Raw genomic sequence first — 14299 nt, 5'->3', positions numbered from 1 at the left:
CCCATTTCTTTCGCGAAACTCGCGTCGTCTAGCCTCCGCGTCGCCCCCGCCCTCGCATTGCCTCGTCTCGTCTCGTCTCGTCTCGTCGCGTCTCGACTCAACTCGTCTCGGTCGCGCGACGATGATCCCGATATGTTACGAGAAAGAGGGTACCGGATCGATTATTGACGAACGGCGACGCACGCGGCGCGGCACCGCGCCTCGTGCGGCACGAATTTCTAGGTGACGGCGGGAAAAAAATGTCACCGAGTCGGCCGCGACTAACATTGATCGGCCACGTTGAATTAACGCAGGCTAGGCCACGAAAGGAGCGCGCGCAATGAAAAACATCTGAATAAATTATTATTGTTTGTCGAACGTTTCGAACGAATAGCGAGCCCTCCGCCGCCCGCTCCTCCGTCCCCCCACGGCCCCCCTCGCTCGTGCCACCATCGCGCTAGTCCATCGCCGTCCGAACGACCATTATTTAAACGCTCTAGTTCCACGCAGCTTATCAAACACAGGTATAATGCCGGTTTGCGGAAACGCGGACTGGATCTCCCGACGCCAACGACGCCGTCAGAAAAACGCATATTATGCTCGGGCTACCGGCGAGCACGCGCGAAACCACCGGTGTTCCCAACCTGCGATCCGCGGTACTACTCGGTTCGCGGTACAATTATCTCGCCTTTTTCGAATTATCCGTCCAACCGCTGCGACCGAATTTACGAGATGGTCCGTAGACGCGGTACACATTTGCAGCAGCCAAATGTATCGGAAAATTCGAAACGACTTTACGTAAACTGTGTTCACCTAAATCGCTGATTCGCAGATTCTGCGTTACGTTGTATATCGGCTCTTGGTCCTTGTTGTAAAAAATGCGTGTTTACCGGTACATATAAATGAATTAAATTGAATCGAATTAAAGTATCGTTGTGCTCCTAAAAAGAATTGCAAAAGAAATTCCTGTAAAACTAATGCCAGACCGTGAAAGGCTCGAATGTCTGATGAAATTACCGCCACGTCCGCGTTGTAATGCTCGCAGGTAAGTATCGTAGGCGCTAATCAGGCAGCAGATAATGAGGAATAGCAGATAATGAACGATTAGTTTTCGGCTAGGTGCGGCGCGGCGCAGTTTCGAGCTGGTGCACGTGACGAAACGCGTGGCGCGAGTGGGCGTGCTTTGGGCAATTACGGCAGTTTACCCGATCGTGCTCGATCATCGCGAAGCGCCGTCGAAGCAGTATCGCCGATTTGTTAATCGGTGTTTTCAAGATGTTGTTAGACATCCTAACCGCTCGTCGCGCCGACTCACGTCATATTTTAATAATTCATCGATAAGACCCGGCGGACGTTGCGCGAATCAACGCAATCACGTTGTACGCGAACCGAGCTCGCATGTGTCCAGAAAACCTCAAACTTCTCTTCGCAATCGTATCGAACACGTACCGCGAGAGCGAGAGAGAGAGAGAGAGAGAGAGAGAGAACCGCGGCAATTACACGAATCATCATCTCGCGAGAACGCGCTTGAGGCTCAAGGCTGAGCGCGGCGAGTGAGTCATGAAAATCTGTCCAGAATAAGGCGATCGTTGCACGAAATTCTTTTTTTCTCCGACCGCGTTAAATTTAGCTTCGTTTCGCGCTGACGTCAAATCCAACTCATCCGCCGCGACTATTGCGATACGGGCGGAAACGCGACGCTTCGGCTCGCGCGAAACCGAACAAACGGAAACGATGAAATTCATTTTAGAATTATTATGCTCACTGATTCATCGACCGCGCCGTTTGTCCCGGGGCGAACGAAGCCGCGAACAAAGACGAAAAATCAACCGGCCGCGATCGAGATAGAGCTGCTTTTTTCAGAACCGCGAGCACTGCTCCGCCATCGACGACGTTTAAGACCGTTTTCACCACTGTTCGCCGATCGTTGCGAAACTTTTTGAGAATGCTTCTTGCAGACGTGTTGATCCAGTTTAACAGGAATTTATTTAATTTCGCCCTTTGACGCGCGTAACGCTCCAAGGCACTTGGGATTCGAATGTCTGCTGTCGGTCGGAAGTTCAGACTCTGAACGCTCCGAAACTCTCTTGCTTCATTCGAATCGATATATTGGAATTTGTATTGCGGTTTCGTGGCCGAAGCGCCGAGCACTGTTGCCGGAAAAATAAAATAAAAATTCGCCGGAAAAATAATTTCAAATAATTCGTTAACTCGAATAGTTCATTCTTTCACGATCTCTTTTCTTTCGGTTAGATCTCAAATTTCTCCCGATCTCGGTAAAGTTAAACGTCCGTTTAAAAAAACTCCGCCATCCTGTGCCAGCAGCGGTCCTCTAAACGAGAACGGCAAACGGTTGATTGCCGAAAATCGAGCAACCGGGCGACGATTAAAACGCGGTAGGTGCAAACGACCGGGTAACCGCAGTCCGAGGGTTAATGGGAAGATTTGCACGTGGTCGATTAGACGGAGGTCGACCGTCCGTGGAAGAAACAATCTGCCGGAGGATGAATCGAGCAAGAGGCCCGCGATCGATGCACCTTTGATAGGGAGCAGCGCGAGTTAAGATTCCCCTTTTTCTCGCAAAGGTCTGATTAACCGCGACGGAGCCTGTCGCTGTCTGTGTTCGCCGGTTGCAGGCGTTGCAGCATCGCCGACCTTGCATGTAATCAATGGTCTCCCGGAGAATAATCTGGTTGGAAAGGTAGTAATCGCGCTTTTTCCTCTCACCGAGTTCTCCGGCGAGTGGGCGGCGAAACACGGGATCCGGATTTCCAAATGAATGAACGTATATCCAGCAAAATGCAACGGTACAGCCAGCCGAGTGAAGAAAGAGAAACACCGTTCGAGACAAGCCGCGCCGAGCCGCGCCGCACCGGTGCGGTGCGTTGCGTTGCGTTGCGTTGCGTCGCGTTGCGTTGCATTGCGGTGCGGTGCGAGCGGGGAACCGCGTGTCTTTTGCAAGGCGTTCCCGAATGACGTAAACCCGCGTCGAATCGAGACGAAATGAGTCGAGACGAGACGAGACGAGTGGATGCGACGGAGAACCGGCACCGGAAGGGGCAGTGCCGCGGTGCACCGTTTCCCCCCTCCCCCTGTTAACCCGGCCGATCAGAAAAATCCGATCGTCGAGAAATGTGTGCCGCGTGTTCTGTACGGTCGTCCGTCCAACTCCAGACTCCGGCGGCTGCTTGACATTTTCCGTGACCGCTTCTTCTTCCAAAGGACGGAGGATTCTCTCGGTTGGATATTCGCCGCGAGCCTCTCGGCTCTCGGGAGTCCTTGATCGATTCCAGAAGTAATTAGACGGCCGGGGCGCACCTTTGGATGAAATTCCAGGCAGGAGGTGCCGAACCAATCTTATCTCGCGTGCCATTTAAGAAGAGGAAGAAGTAGGGCGGATGACCACGCCCGGGATTAAGCCAATGACGCGGACTTGGCACCAGGAGCCTCTCCTCCCGCCTTATAAAACGATTATCCCTCCCTCTTTCGGATTTTCGCCGCGATTAAATTGGTTCGCGCGCAACCAACACCATCGTAGTCGTCGTCGTCGTCGCCGTCCTCGTCCTCGTCCTCGTCGTCGTCGTTGTCGTCGTCGTCGTCGTCGTCGTCGTCGTCGATTGCTCCAAAAAACCAATAATGGCCAACCGAAGGAACAGAGGACTGAGAGAAAGAAAAAGAGAGCTCGCTTTTAACTGGAAGAGAAGTTTCCAGCGGGATCGAACGACGACGGCCAACTACTACGTGTTCCAGAATAATAACAAGCGGAATCGCGGTGGCGGCGGCGCGGAAAAATTTTCCGGAAGTCCCCGGGGCGGTCGTGTTGGCCGTTCTCTTGATAAATCGGGAATCAAAATGAGGAAGATTCGAGAGAGAAACGAAGGAGAGAATCTACTTTCCACGGGCGTCCTCCGCGAGCCGAGGATATAGCGGCACCATTCTTCAATTCTAAATCGAATGGCCTCGGGGCCCATCCAGCCAATGGCGGAGCCGCAATTTTAGATCCGTGCGCGCTCGCGCTATATTTCCCCTCGGCCCCCAATCCCTCTCGCCGTCTCTCTTTCTCTCTCTCTCTATCTATCTATCTCTCTCTCTCTCTCTCTCCCGCTCGCTCGTTCGCTCGTTCGCTCGCTCGCTCGCTCGCACTCCGCTCCCCCACCCCCGTCCACGGTCCTACGTCTCTTGGTGCTATTCCCTTGGTCCCGTCACTAATCGTCGGCCCGTTTCGACCAATGGCAATCCGGTTTAGACGAGAGTAGAAGGTTAGGAAATGGGTGGTCGGGCATGGTGGGGCCGCAGCTGGCTCTCACGACGCACAAGGCTATCCTTTGTCCGAAACTCGCTTGCGATTCGCCTCTGCGCCGCTCTAAGCCTTCAGGACGATAATAACGAAATAATTGCGATAACCGTTCCCTGTTTCGCCGCAGACGAAACCCACGCTTTCGGACGCGAGGTCGCCGAGCGCGTCCGAGTTTCGAAAATCCCAGCGTTCGCGGCGGCGAGGGAGAGAGAGAGAGAGGGGGGGGGGAGGGCACCGATGATTTCGATTCGCGATCGCGACCGTGTACCCCCTTTAACGAAAATGGAGCAACGATACCCATCGATGACTCCGCGTGCAGTGTCTACATCGGAGATTGCACACGGCCCGCGACCGTCTTCTTCTTTCTTTGTTTTTTTCTTTTTCATTTCGCACGCAATCCGCGCTGATTACGGTAACACACCGTTAATTTGGTCGATCGGCGAAGCTATCGGCAGCTGTCGCAGGAAGAAGGACCGTGTTCGTTCACCGTGGAAACCGGTTTTACCGCGATTCGCGCGATTAGCGCAGGGGCCGTATTATTTTCGTCGGTTCGACGACACACGTTCGCGTTCGCGAAAAAGTCTCTCTAAATAGCCGCCTAGTCGACAGTTACTATCGGCGTCGCTTTGTTACACGATCGCGAGATTCCCATTCACCGGCGAGAGATCGGCCGGTCCTTTTCGCGGCGAGCGAACGACAGAGAACGCGCGAGAGACGACGGATGTCGAAATCCTTCGAGCGTTGCTTGTCTCTCAACAAGGCATGGAACCCAGGCCGTGCCTCATTAAGATCTCGAAACGATGCTTGCCAAAGATAGAGAGCCTCCGAAGGTTATTCGTTAATTCTCCCGATAATATTCGCGGCTCACGAATACATATTATTAACGAAACGCTGCGCTCGGAGGCCTCGCGTGCATCCGTTTTTCGCTTAGCACGTGCCGCGGCCGCGGTCGCCGTTCGTCGTTCGTCGTTCGCCGTTCCGTCGTCCCTCGACGACGGACGACGACAGGGCTCTCTCCCGTTTTCTAGACCGGGCCGCGATTAACTCTTTGATCGATCCCGAATCGATCGAGGGCACGAGCGAGGAAAATCCAGCCAGCCGATCGCGGTCACAAAAGCTGCGCCGGAACAAACAATGCCACGAGCGCTCGTTGAAAGCAATGCCAACCCGAAAGTACCAGCTGCCGAAATTTCTGGTCCCTACGGTCTTTGTCCTTCGGCCCTTTCCCATTCGTCCGAACAGTCATCCCGCCGCGGTGCGGCGCGGTGCGGTGCGGATCGCTAGGCAGTCGATGTATTACCACCGAGCCCGCTTCTTTTTCTTCAACAATGTTCGTCAAGGTGTGCACGCGTCGGTACGTACACAGATCTACGTGAGAATATGTACGAACGTGGGCTGACCTCGCGGACCATTCTTCTTCGTGCCTCCTTCTCCCTCTTTCTCTCTTTCCCTGTCTCTCTTTCACGTTCTTTCCCTCTCCTCGGCTAGCTCTCTCTCTCTCTTTTTCTCACTCTCTCTCTCTCTCTCTCTCTCTTTCTCTCGACGACGACCTCTCTCTTTGTCTCCTTCGCCTCTCCATCGTCTCTCCTCGCCGCACACTCTTTCCCGACGATTCTCCACTGGTATAATGACCTCGGGAATCACTGCTCGGGTCGAACTAATGGAGCGATATCGTGCAATGAAATAATATACTGGAACAATGTGAAATTGCAGCCGCGGCCCGCGGCCCGCTTCAGCCCGCCTCGGCCCGCCGCGGCCGCGATCCCCGGTGGCCGCGGAGCCTGGAAATTTCAAGAATCGCGGCGGTCCGAGAGCTTAACGGGATTATTCTATCGGCGCGGCTGTTCGAGCGCGATCATACCGGCGAGATAAGCGTCGATAAATAGTTCGATCCGAGCCGAGCCGAGCCGAGCGTGGCTCGTTTTTGTTCGCCGATCGGCGAACACCGGCGCGCGTTTTCCCACGGAAACGCCGTCGAAAACGGCGCGCGTCCGCGCCGTCGGATCCGAGGAAAGAGCGACGAGGGACGCGGCGGCGGAACCAAAAACGAAGAAGAGCGTCGCGCCGCTCCGCGTCCCGTCGATCCGCGAAAGCAAACACACCGAGAGATCCCCCTGGCATTATCAAAGGAACGCACATCGGGACGTACTCTTCGGTCGTATTTTAGCTCGGCGAGCGATGTAAGCGGTAATCGGACACCGTGCCGCAAAGCGCAGTCGTCTTGTGACCCATTTATCGTTCTCCGTTGTCTAGTGTTACCCGCGGGACGATCGCCGCCGTCGTCCCCTGTCTCCGGGCTAACGTTAAATTCATCGTTGACAAAGAACCGACACATTCGCGAATCGGAATGCAGAAGCGGCGCGGCGGAAGCGCGAAGGTCATCCGCGCACAGCCGCGTTCAGATATCGGGGCCTTTGGCATCCTTTTTCCGGCATTATTTCGACGAACGCGAGCCGATACCGATGCTTTTCCGGCATCCGAGCGATCCGGTGTCTCGCGGCTGGGCTACCTTCGGAGTCTCTAGGCGAGAACACGCCAGCCGAGAGAAGCCGGCCCGGTTAGAACGGAACCACGGCCGTCGTGATGCTTGTGTTGGACACGAATCGCATCCACCGGCGAAAGATCCGACCAGATACGGGCGTGAGAGCGACAGAGACCGAGGACGCGAGACGGTGCCGAGGCTACAAGCCGCTACAAAATATATGGTCGGGCCCTCCCCCCGAATTTCGCTCGCGCGATCGTGGCCATGGAACTCCGCCGAACGGTCAAGTCCGGCACCCTTGCGGACCCCGTCGAGGGTACGGTTCATCGCCACGCGATTGCTATGGGCGGCCGTCGGTGTTTCGTAAGCAGGTATCAGCCCACAGCCGGAAAACTCGGTCCCCTATTTGACAAGACTGTCACCGCCCCGTAGCCACACTTTTTCTTTCCCCAACGGAACGAGCCGGCGCGGCATAGGATGTCGCTAGTCGAAATTAATAATGGATCTCCACTTTGTGCACATCCGTTCCACCGCGATTAATTATTCAATCGGCTATTGCCACTTCTCGCTGTAGTCTGAAACGTAATTGCCGACGCCTTTAAAAACGTGCCTATAAAGTCGATACGCGATACCGTAGAGCGCTATTATTTTCAAATAGGGTTCCTCCAGTTGCCGGTGGATTTCGTGAAAATGAAATGAGACGATTCGAATAATAGAGACTAGAAAGATACGAGCTAATGCACGTGCGAATGATCGTGATGTTTCGAAGGGCCGCGGGGGGGAAAAGAAAAGAAATAGGTGTCCAGCCGGGGGGAAAAAAACGAGATGGCACGCGTTTGCAGCGAGATGTGTATGCAAATACGCGCGCACGTGCTCGGTAATGGTGGAAACGAGTTTCGACCAACACTAGCGACGACTAATATCGTCGTTTCGACGTGGTGGTGAAGTGGAGCTTTGCGCGGATGAAATTCGGACGACGATCCAAAAAGGACAGATTAAAACGCAACAGATAGCCGACGTTCATCATCGGATTAACCTCTCGCGTGCTCTCCCTCTCTCTTTTTCTCTCTCTCTCTCTCTCTCTCTCTTTTTGAGCCAGTGGATTGGCGCAACTACCTAAAAACGCGAACTATACATATATTTATTCTATTATGCATGACTCTCGTTTACCGCTCTCTCCACGGCTCTTCGATGTAACGCGTGCCAATTCAAAGCGCCATTTTAATAATACTCGGTTCACGGATTTTCAGGTGCTTCTATCCGACGCCTCCGAGCCCGTGACTCAAAGTTTCATTACTTTAACCTGTTAACCGAGCGAATTCTCGGCCGCGTATATAATTAAATGGAAATGATAACAAACCGAGATGGTTCGTCGTAAATGCAATTAAAATATCGTTTACGGAGCCGCGGCTGTTGCGGCGCCTTTCGAAGCAAATAAATAAGAAAATTAACAGTGACCTAACTTTTCGTCTCGCGCCTACGGCTGGCCTTCCTATTAAAAACGACGGATTTGTTCACGTGCAGTGATAACGTGGGGTATAGACACGCGAAGATTTCTTTTTTAGATCGGTAAAAATCAAACGAGTGTGTCATGCTAACGACACAGCTAACGCATACGATATTTTTGTCGCAAATAATTTCTAATAAAATTCAGGTATCGGATAAATAATTCTTAACGGGAAGATACCGGTATTTATTTCGGTTTTCGTGTGCTTTTATCGATGTAATACCGGTGCGAAAATTATAGCGATTTTAAGTGCTTAAAATAACCGTAGGAATTTGATTTGCAAAATAGCGAATTAGTGCGATACGGTAACTTCTTTCGAATATGTACTGCGGGCAGATTACGCGTGTGCAGAAGTATAATTTTCTTGCCAATTTGGTTTTAATACAACGTGTCGAAAACTGAACCTGCTCTATTTGAGCCGTTTATTTTGAAAGTGGCATACGTCACTTTACCGTAATGAAAAGCGATGATTTTTTAATGTTTATACGAAATTATTTATACTGAGAAAACTATCAGTATCCTGAGATAACAAATACAAGTAAATCTTCCCGAAAGTTAGCATCCATATTTTGAAACGTGTCAGAACGCAATCCCTTAAATATATCGACTTAAAAACAAAGTGACTTATGCCACTTTCAAAATAAACAGCTCAGTTGGTGCTAAAATGGTATGTGAATACATCTTCGTTTGTTTCTTAGTACAATGGAAATTCGAAGGAAAAATGGTAGAAGACAAAAGAATATCGAACAATATTATGTGCCTTAATTTTCGAGAAAGAAACCGCACTGTTATCTACAAAAATAATTAAATCGTGCTTCAGATAAACACGTGTAATATTTTTGATGTTATCGCATTTTTCAAAGCTTCTTAATCGCGTCTCATTACCTCCCAATAGTGACTTCTTCGACTTACATCATTGCTGTACTAAACAGCTCAAGGAGAGCTTGTCATAGCTACATTGTTAAACAGTTTCAACGAACATATACTTCGACTCGTCACAAGTCAATAATAGATCCGATAAGTGTGGCCACTTACCCTGTCAAACGCAGCGAAAAGCACCGAAACGATTCCGCGACGACCCGCGTCCTTCGTTCTGCTAATTTCGCAGGGATTAATTCACGAACGATACGCTCCTCGCATATTTTACACATGGGGCACACATTATTTGTGAAGCGTAGCCTGAAACCAGTCATCGGTTTTCGCAGAAAACGCGTCGAAAACTTTGCCCGCCGCATGAGTCGTCGCCGCGTTGCGAGAAACCTGTAGCCGATATAACCTCACTTTTGCCGCTGCCTCTGCCGCGCTGTGGAAACTGCACCGATTCCGGGTACGTGCTTGTCAAATTCGAAAATCAGCGATCAGAGCGCCGCGCGCGGAGATTCCCTACCGAAAGTCAACGACAATAGAGCCGGTCGCATATGTCACTTTGCAATTATAATTTTTTATTCTTTTGCAATAATAATTTTCTATAATTTTGCAATTATAATTTAATTATAATTTTTCGATCGATCGCAACGACTGGGTCGTGCGTGCGATATACCATTTTGTAGCCCGTGAAACGCTCTTTCGTATCGTCTACTAGTTTTAACGAATCCGTTCTATTTCACCGTTGTCGCGCGTTTCGAAATAATCGAGACAATTTCGAACTCCCGCATAACCGAAAAATTGGACTTACAGCGACTCTCGCGGCGAAGATGCGCATTAGGGAAGACGAAGTTGTCGGACGAAGACGTGCTGCACGTGGAGGAGGCAAATATCCTCGGATCGAAGGTAATTATTTCGCTCGTATCTCGATATCGCGGCAATTTTGTGATCGGAACGTATGGCGGTTATAATCGTGTACTCGTTTTCATCCAGGGTTAACGTATCTGGGAAAGTGGACCGCATGGAATCAGTTGGCGGACGAAGGAGACCGTTTGCCGATTGCCATCGTTGATTTCAGTTCCGATAAGTCGAATCCGATAATGCCAGATTCGGTGGAAGAGATTTAAACGGCAACGGTAAGTCCTTGACTCTGTTTTTGGCTCGTGTCCGCACCAATTTGTCGATGAACCGCGGATGTTATTCGTTTACCGTAAATACGATCGACGTAACCGTCGTTTTCTACGCCTTTCGCGCACATAAAAACAACAATCCGCCGCGGTCTCAAGATGGCGGGCGTAGACGTAGTTTCCGTTTCGAGACGAATTTCCATTTTGAAACGTTTCGTGAATAAGAGCGATGCGTTTAGGCACTGGCATGAATACGGTTGGGAGTTCATCAACATTTTTTCGCCATTTCGAAGCTATCGAACGTTTTAATTGGCTCTTTCGCGAACGATTTTTATGGACACGCGAATATGCATAAACATCCGGAGTTTATTTGTCCAGTACCGCCGGACGTATGTAGGGTCATTTTGCCCCACCGAGTGCGACACTCGACCGTTGTTAAATCGGTTTTTATCATTGCAACGTAAACAGCGGCGCATCTACTCTGTACGCGGTGCAGGGATAGGATTTAAAGTGAACGGTTTAGCGGTGTAACAGTGTTCGCGGGGAGTCGCGTAATTTATGAGACCGGTGCGTTATCCGAAATGGCGTGCAAATTTATAAGGTAGAACGTTTTGTCTTCCGGCGGACGGATCAAAGAAAAACGCGCAAACCGTTGTCGCAGCTGAAAAATATCATATTCGACGGGAGATTCGGTGTTTCTGTTTAATTATCAAATTTAATCCGAATATAGCCGGGGAGAAATTCGATGTCAAAGGGCTCGGAAACTATCTTACACGAAAAGTTCGGGATGCGTTCAAAGCGGGCAAGGTTAAATAATACGTGAAACGTGTAATTCGCGGGGCGCGCACGGCTGATAAAACGAAAAAGGACTTGCCTCGTGGCAGAAATAATTTGTCAAGTACAAAAGGGGACAAAATTACCGGTGTCCGATATGAATTTTACAACTAACGCAGCCAGCGACTGCTCGTCGCGACACGCCTCTGTGTTATATTTTACAAGAAGACCGATCGTTAATATCGTTCGTTGATATTAATTTCTGTCAAGCCTGATAATTATCTGACAGGCCGCGCGATCGTTTAATAGATTATTATGCGCCTCCATTCGGACGTTAACTCATTTTCCGCGTTTTAAAAAACCAGCACGGACGCGGTTCGTTATTAATTTTCCAAATTGTTTACACGCGACACCGGGCCCGCTATTCAGCGGAACGAAAAATACACGGCGGAATATTTATGCTCGTCAAAGTTTGCGATTCACACGCGTCCCATCGCCCCATCGTTCCGCGCGTCCACGCGTCCGCGGCCAACAAATATTTTCTCGCCTCGCAGTCGGAGACACGCGTTTTACACTCGATCCTGCGAATCTCCTTGCTTCGGTACGTTCGTTAAACAAGGGTAAAAATCTCTCTCGTAGCCGCTAGTTTTGTCATCGCATCGCTCGCACACACTCGAGACCGCGGCCGTATACACTCGCTCGGCTTTGAAGTTTTTTCGGGAGGCGTTCCGGGGAAGGCCGAGGCGTCGGAGGGTAGGCGAAGACAAAAAGAAAGGTGTCGCGTAATTTTCGACAATTTAACTTTGGCCTCCCTTCCTCCCGGTCGACCACGCAGAGGATCGCTCGGCATTTCGCCCCCACCGAGGCACCGTTCTTGTCGCGTCCGCCCCTGTGTGCCACTCGCCCCCACCCTCGCTTCGCCCTCGTCTCGCTCGCGCCCCTCGGCCTCCTCGCCCTCGGTCCTCGGTTCTCGGTTCTCGGTTCTCGGCAAGCCTCGCCTCGTCGAAGCGAGGTCAATCGACGGAGAGGGCTGAAGACGGCCCCCACCCTTCGCCGCGAGCCTCCCTACCACGGCTACTCAATATCGTTTCATTACGCACCCTGCTTCGCCATACCCATCCTCCGGCTTTTCCACCCCCTCGGCCCGCGACCCGCCGCCCCGATGCGCCTGCACCGTCACCCGCCGCTGCACCCTCTCGCCTCTTCCCTTTCCCTTTCCCTGGCCCCTTCGCGCCCCTTCGCGCCTCTTCGCGTCCCTTCGCCCCGCGGCCTACGCTCGGCCCACCCTCCACCCCCTCGTCGTGCCCCTCGCCACCCCCTCGTCGCCGTCCTTTTCCACCTTCTCCTTCGGCTACGACGGCTTCGGCTTCTCCTCTCGCCACGCCGCCGCCGCGCCGCCACCGCCGCCGCTTCCACCCCACGTCTCGCTCCTACCCCGACGACGAAACACGAATGCCCACGAATTTTTATTGTTACTTCTCGCGCTGCTTCCTCTCGCCCTCGCGCTCTCGCACGCTCTCTCTCTCTCCCTCTCTTTCTCTGGCTCTCCCTCTTTCTCTCTCTCCTTCTCTCGCGCTCTCTCTCTCTCCCTCTCTCTCTCTTTCTCTCTTACGACCTTTTTTATGCGCCTTTTAACGATCAGCAGTAACTGCACCCACCCGAACATTCCACCCCCGGCCTTCTCGCCCCTCGCCACCGGGCCCGGCTCTTCCCTTGCGTCTTAGAGGCGAGCGTTTCCGCGGAACGAGGGGTGTGAGTGAGCACAATGGGAAAAGAGTGGAAAAATGTACTTCGCGAAACGTCCGTTTATTCTTGGTCGATGCGACCGCCAATGAACCGGAGGACTACTTTTTTTCAACGATTGAACTTTTCAACTCGCGATCGCCGTTTGATTTCGTTCGGCGAAAAAGGGGGCTGCGTTTCGAGCGTTTCGTCGCTGTTCCCCGTCAGCTGGGACGTCAGCTAGCGACCGTTGCTACCGAGCACGTGGAGGACGCGTATTCCAAAAGCGTGCGATTTCCGAAAGCGTGATGCACGCGCGGAAACAACCGGTGTTCGCGGTTTCGATTCGATTTCTGTATACGTACTCCGCGTTTACGTCTTGTCGTTCTCGCTAATTTCCTCGATCGCGGTGACGATGATGCTGCACGCAGGCATCGTTACTGTCGGCACTCGCTGCGCGAGGCGTCGATGCTTCCGTAGGAGAGCCACGGCTCGTAGGATGGCGTCAAGGACGATGGGAGCCGACGGGAGCATCGGCTCGTCGTCGCGTCCGGTTCCATTGCTCGGCGACACGCACGTATACCGATCGCGAGGATTACGCGTGCAAATAATCCGCCGGCGCGGCGCGGCGGGCGAGGGATTACGTGACGCGCGGGGGCTTCTCGCACTCGGAAATTTGGAAAAATCCCACGCGGCCGATATCGATCATCTCGCGTGCAACACGTGCAACGTAACAGGTCGCGATGCCAGCGGCCGATGCGTCGCGAGAACGGGGCGGTCGCCGATCCGTTTTCGCCCGCGAGCAATCACATCCCGACAAGCCTCGCCGTGGGATCCCTTTATAGAACACCATACGGACACTGTGGACGCGACACCAGAACCACGGCACCCCGGACCGTGATCATCGGGCACGGATCGACCCGAAGCCACGTTGCTGCTCCGCCACCACCGTCGAACTGGCACCGAGCGACGGATGCGAGGCCACCGTAGGCACTCGGTCGTGTCTCGAGTCTCGGGTCTCGAGGCTCGATTTCAAGGCTCGCTACCCTCCGTCACCCTTTCTCGAACGCGTACTGGTCGATCTCCGAAGATCGTGGAAGTCTCGAGAGGAGTACCGCACCGGCGGAGCTCCTGACGCGCACACACGCGACTCTACTTGGGGCCGTCTTCTCGCTCGTTTCCGCTTTCTCTTTCTCCTTTTCTCAGTCCGGGGGGGCAGCCGCCACTACTACCGCCTTCCTTTTTAGAATCTTCGGCCGGCAGGGTAGGAGAACCGATCGCGAGGAAAAAACGTAGTAGGAACACCGGGGGTTCCGGGAGAGGAAATCGAAGGACGGGGATGGCCGCGGGGCGGAGACGGCGACAGGGGATGGGGAGGAAGGGTCGAGGTGGCGGAAATGGGGGGTGGGAAGGACTCGCGAAAATTTCTCGACCACCAGCGGCAGCTGCGTTCCGAAATGAGGAGAGACGCGAACGAGCGGAGTGAGGCGAGGCGAGGCGAGGCGATGGCGAGGCAAGGCAAGGCAAGGCGGATGGAGGAACCGAGG

At 52.8% G+C, this 14299-nt stretch overlaps 1 protein-coding gene and 1 long non-coding RNA gene across 4 annotated transcripts in view; one reads left to right on the top strand and one right to left on the bottom strand.

The window, feature by feature from the left end:
- Positions 1-14299, bottom strand: part of Eip93F (Ecdysone-induced protein 93F) — a 75819-nt gene that overhangs the window by 16044 nt on the left and 45476 nt on the right. The gene's annotated exons all lie outside the window — the stretch shown is intronic.
- Positions 10127-14299, top strand: part of LOC143259236 (uncharacterized) — a 131787-nt gene continuing 127614 nt past the window's right edge. The window contains exon 1 of the long non-coding RNA XR_013033057.1: positions 10127-10265. This is a non-coding gene — a long non-coding RNA (uncharacterized LOC143259236). The remainder of the gene's footprint in view (positions 10266-14299) is intronic.

Source organism: Megalopta genalis, chromosome 3, assembly GCF_051020955.1.
Source record: "Megalopta genalis isolate 19385.01 chromosome 3, iyMegGena1_principal, whole genome shotgun sequence".
NCBI classification, from domain to species: domain Eukaryota; kingdom Metazoa; phylum Arthropoda; class Insecta; order Hymenoptera; family Halictidae; genus Megalopta; species Megalopta genalis.
Note: the sequence above shows the minus strand (reverse complement) of the source record. Positions and strands in the feature narration are given on the sequence as shown.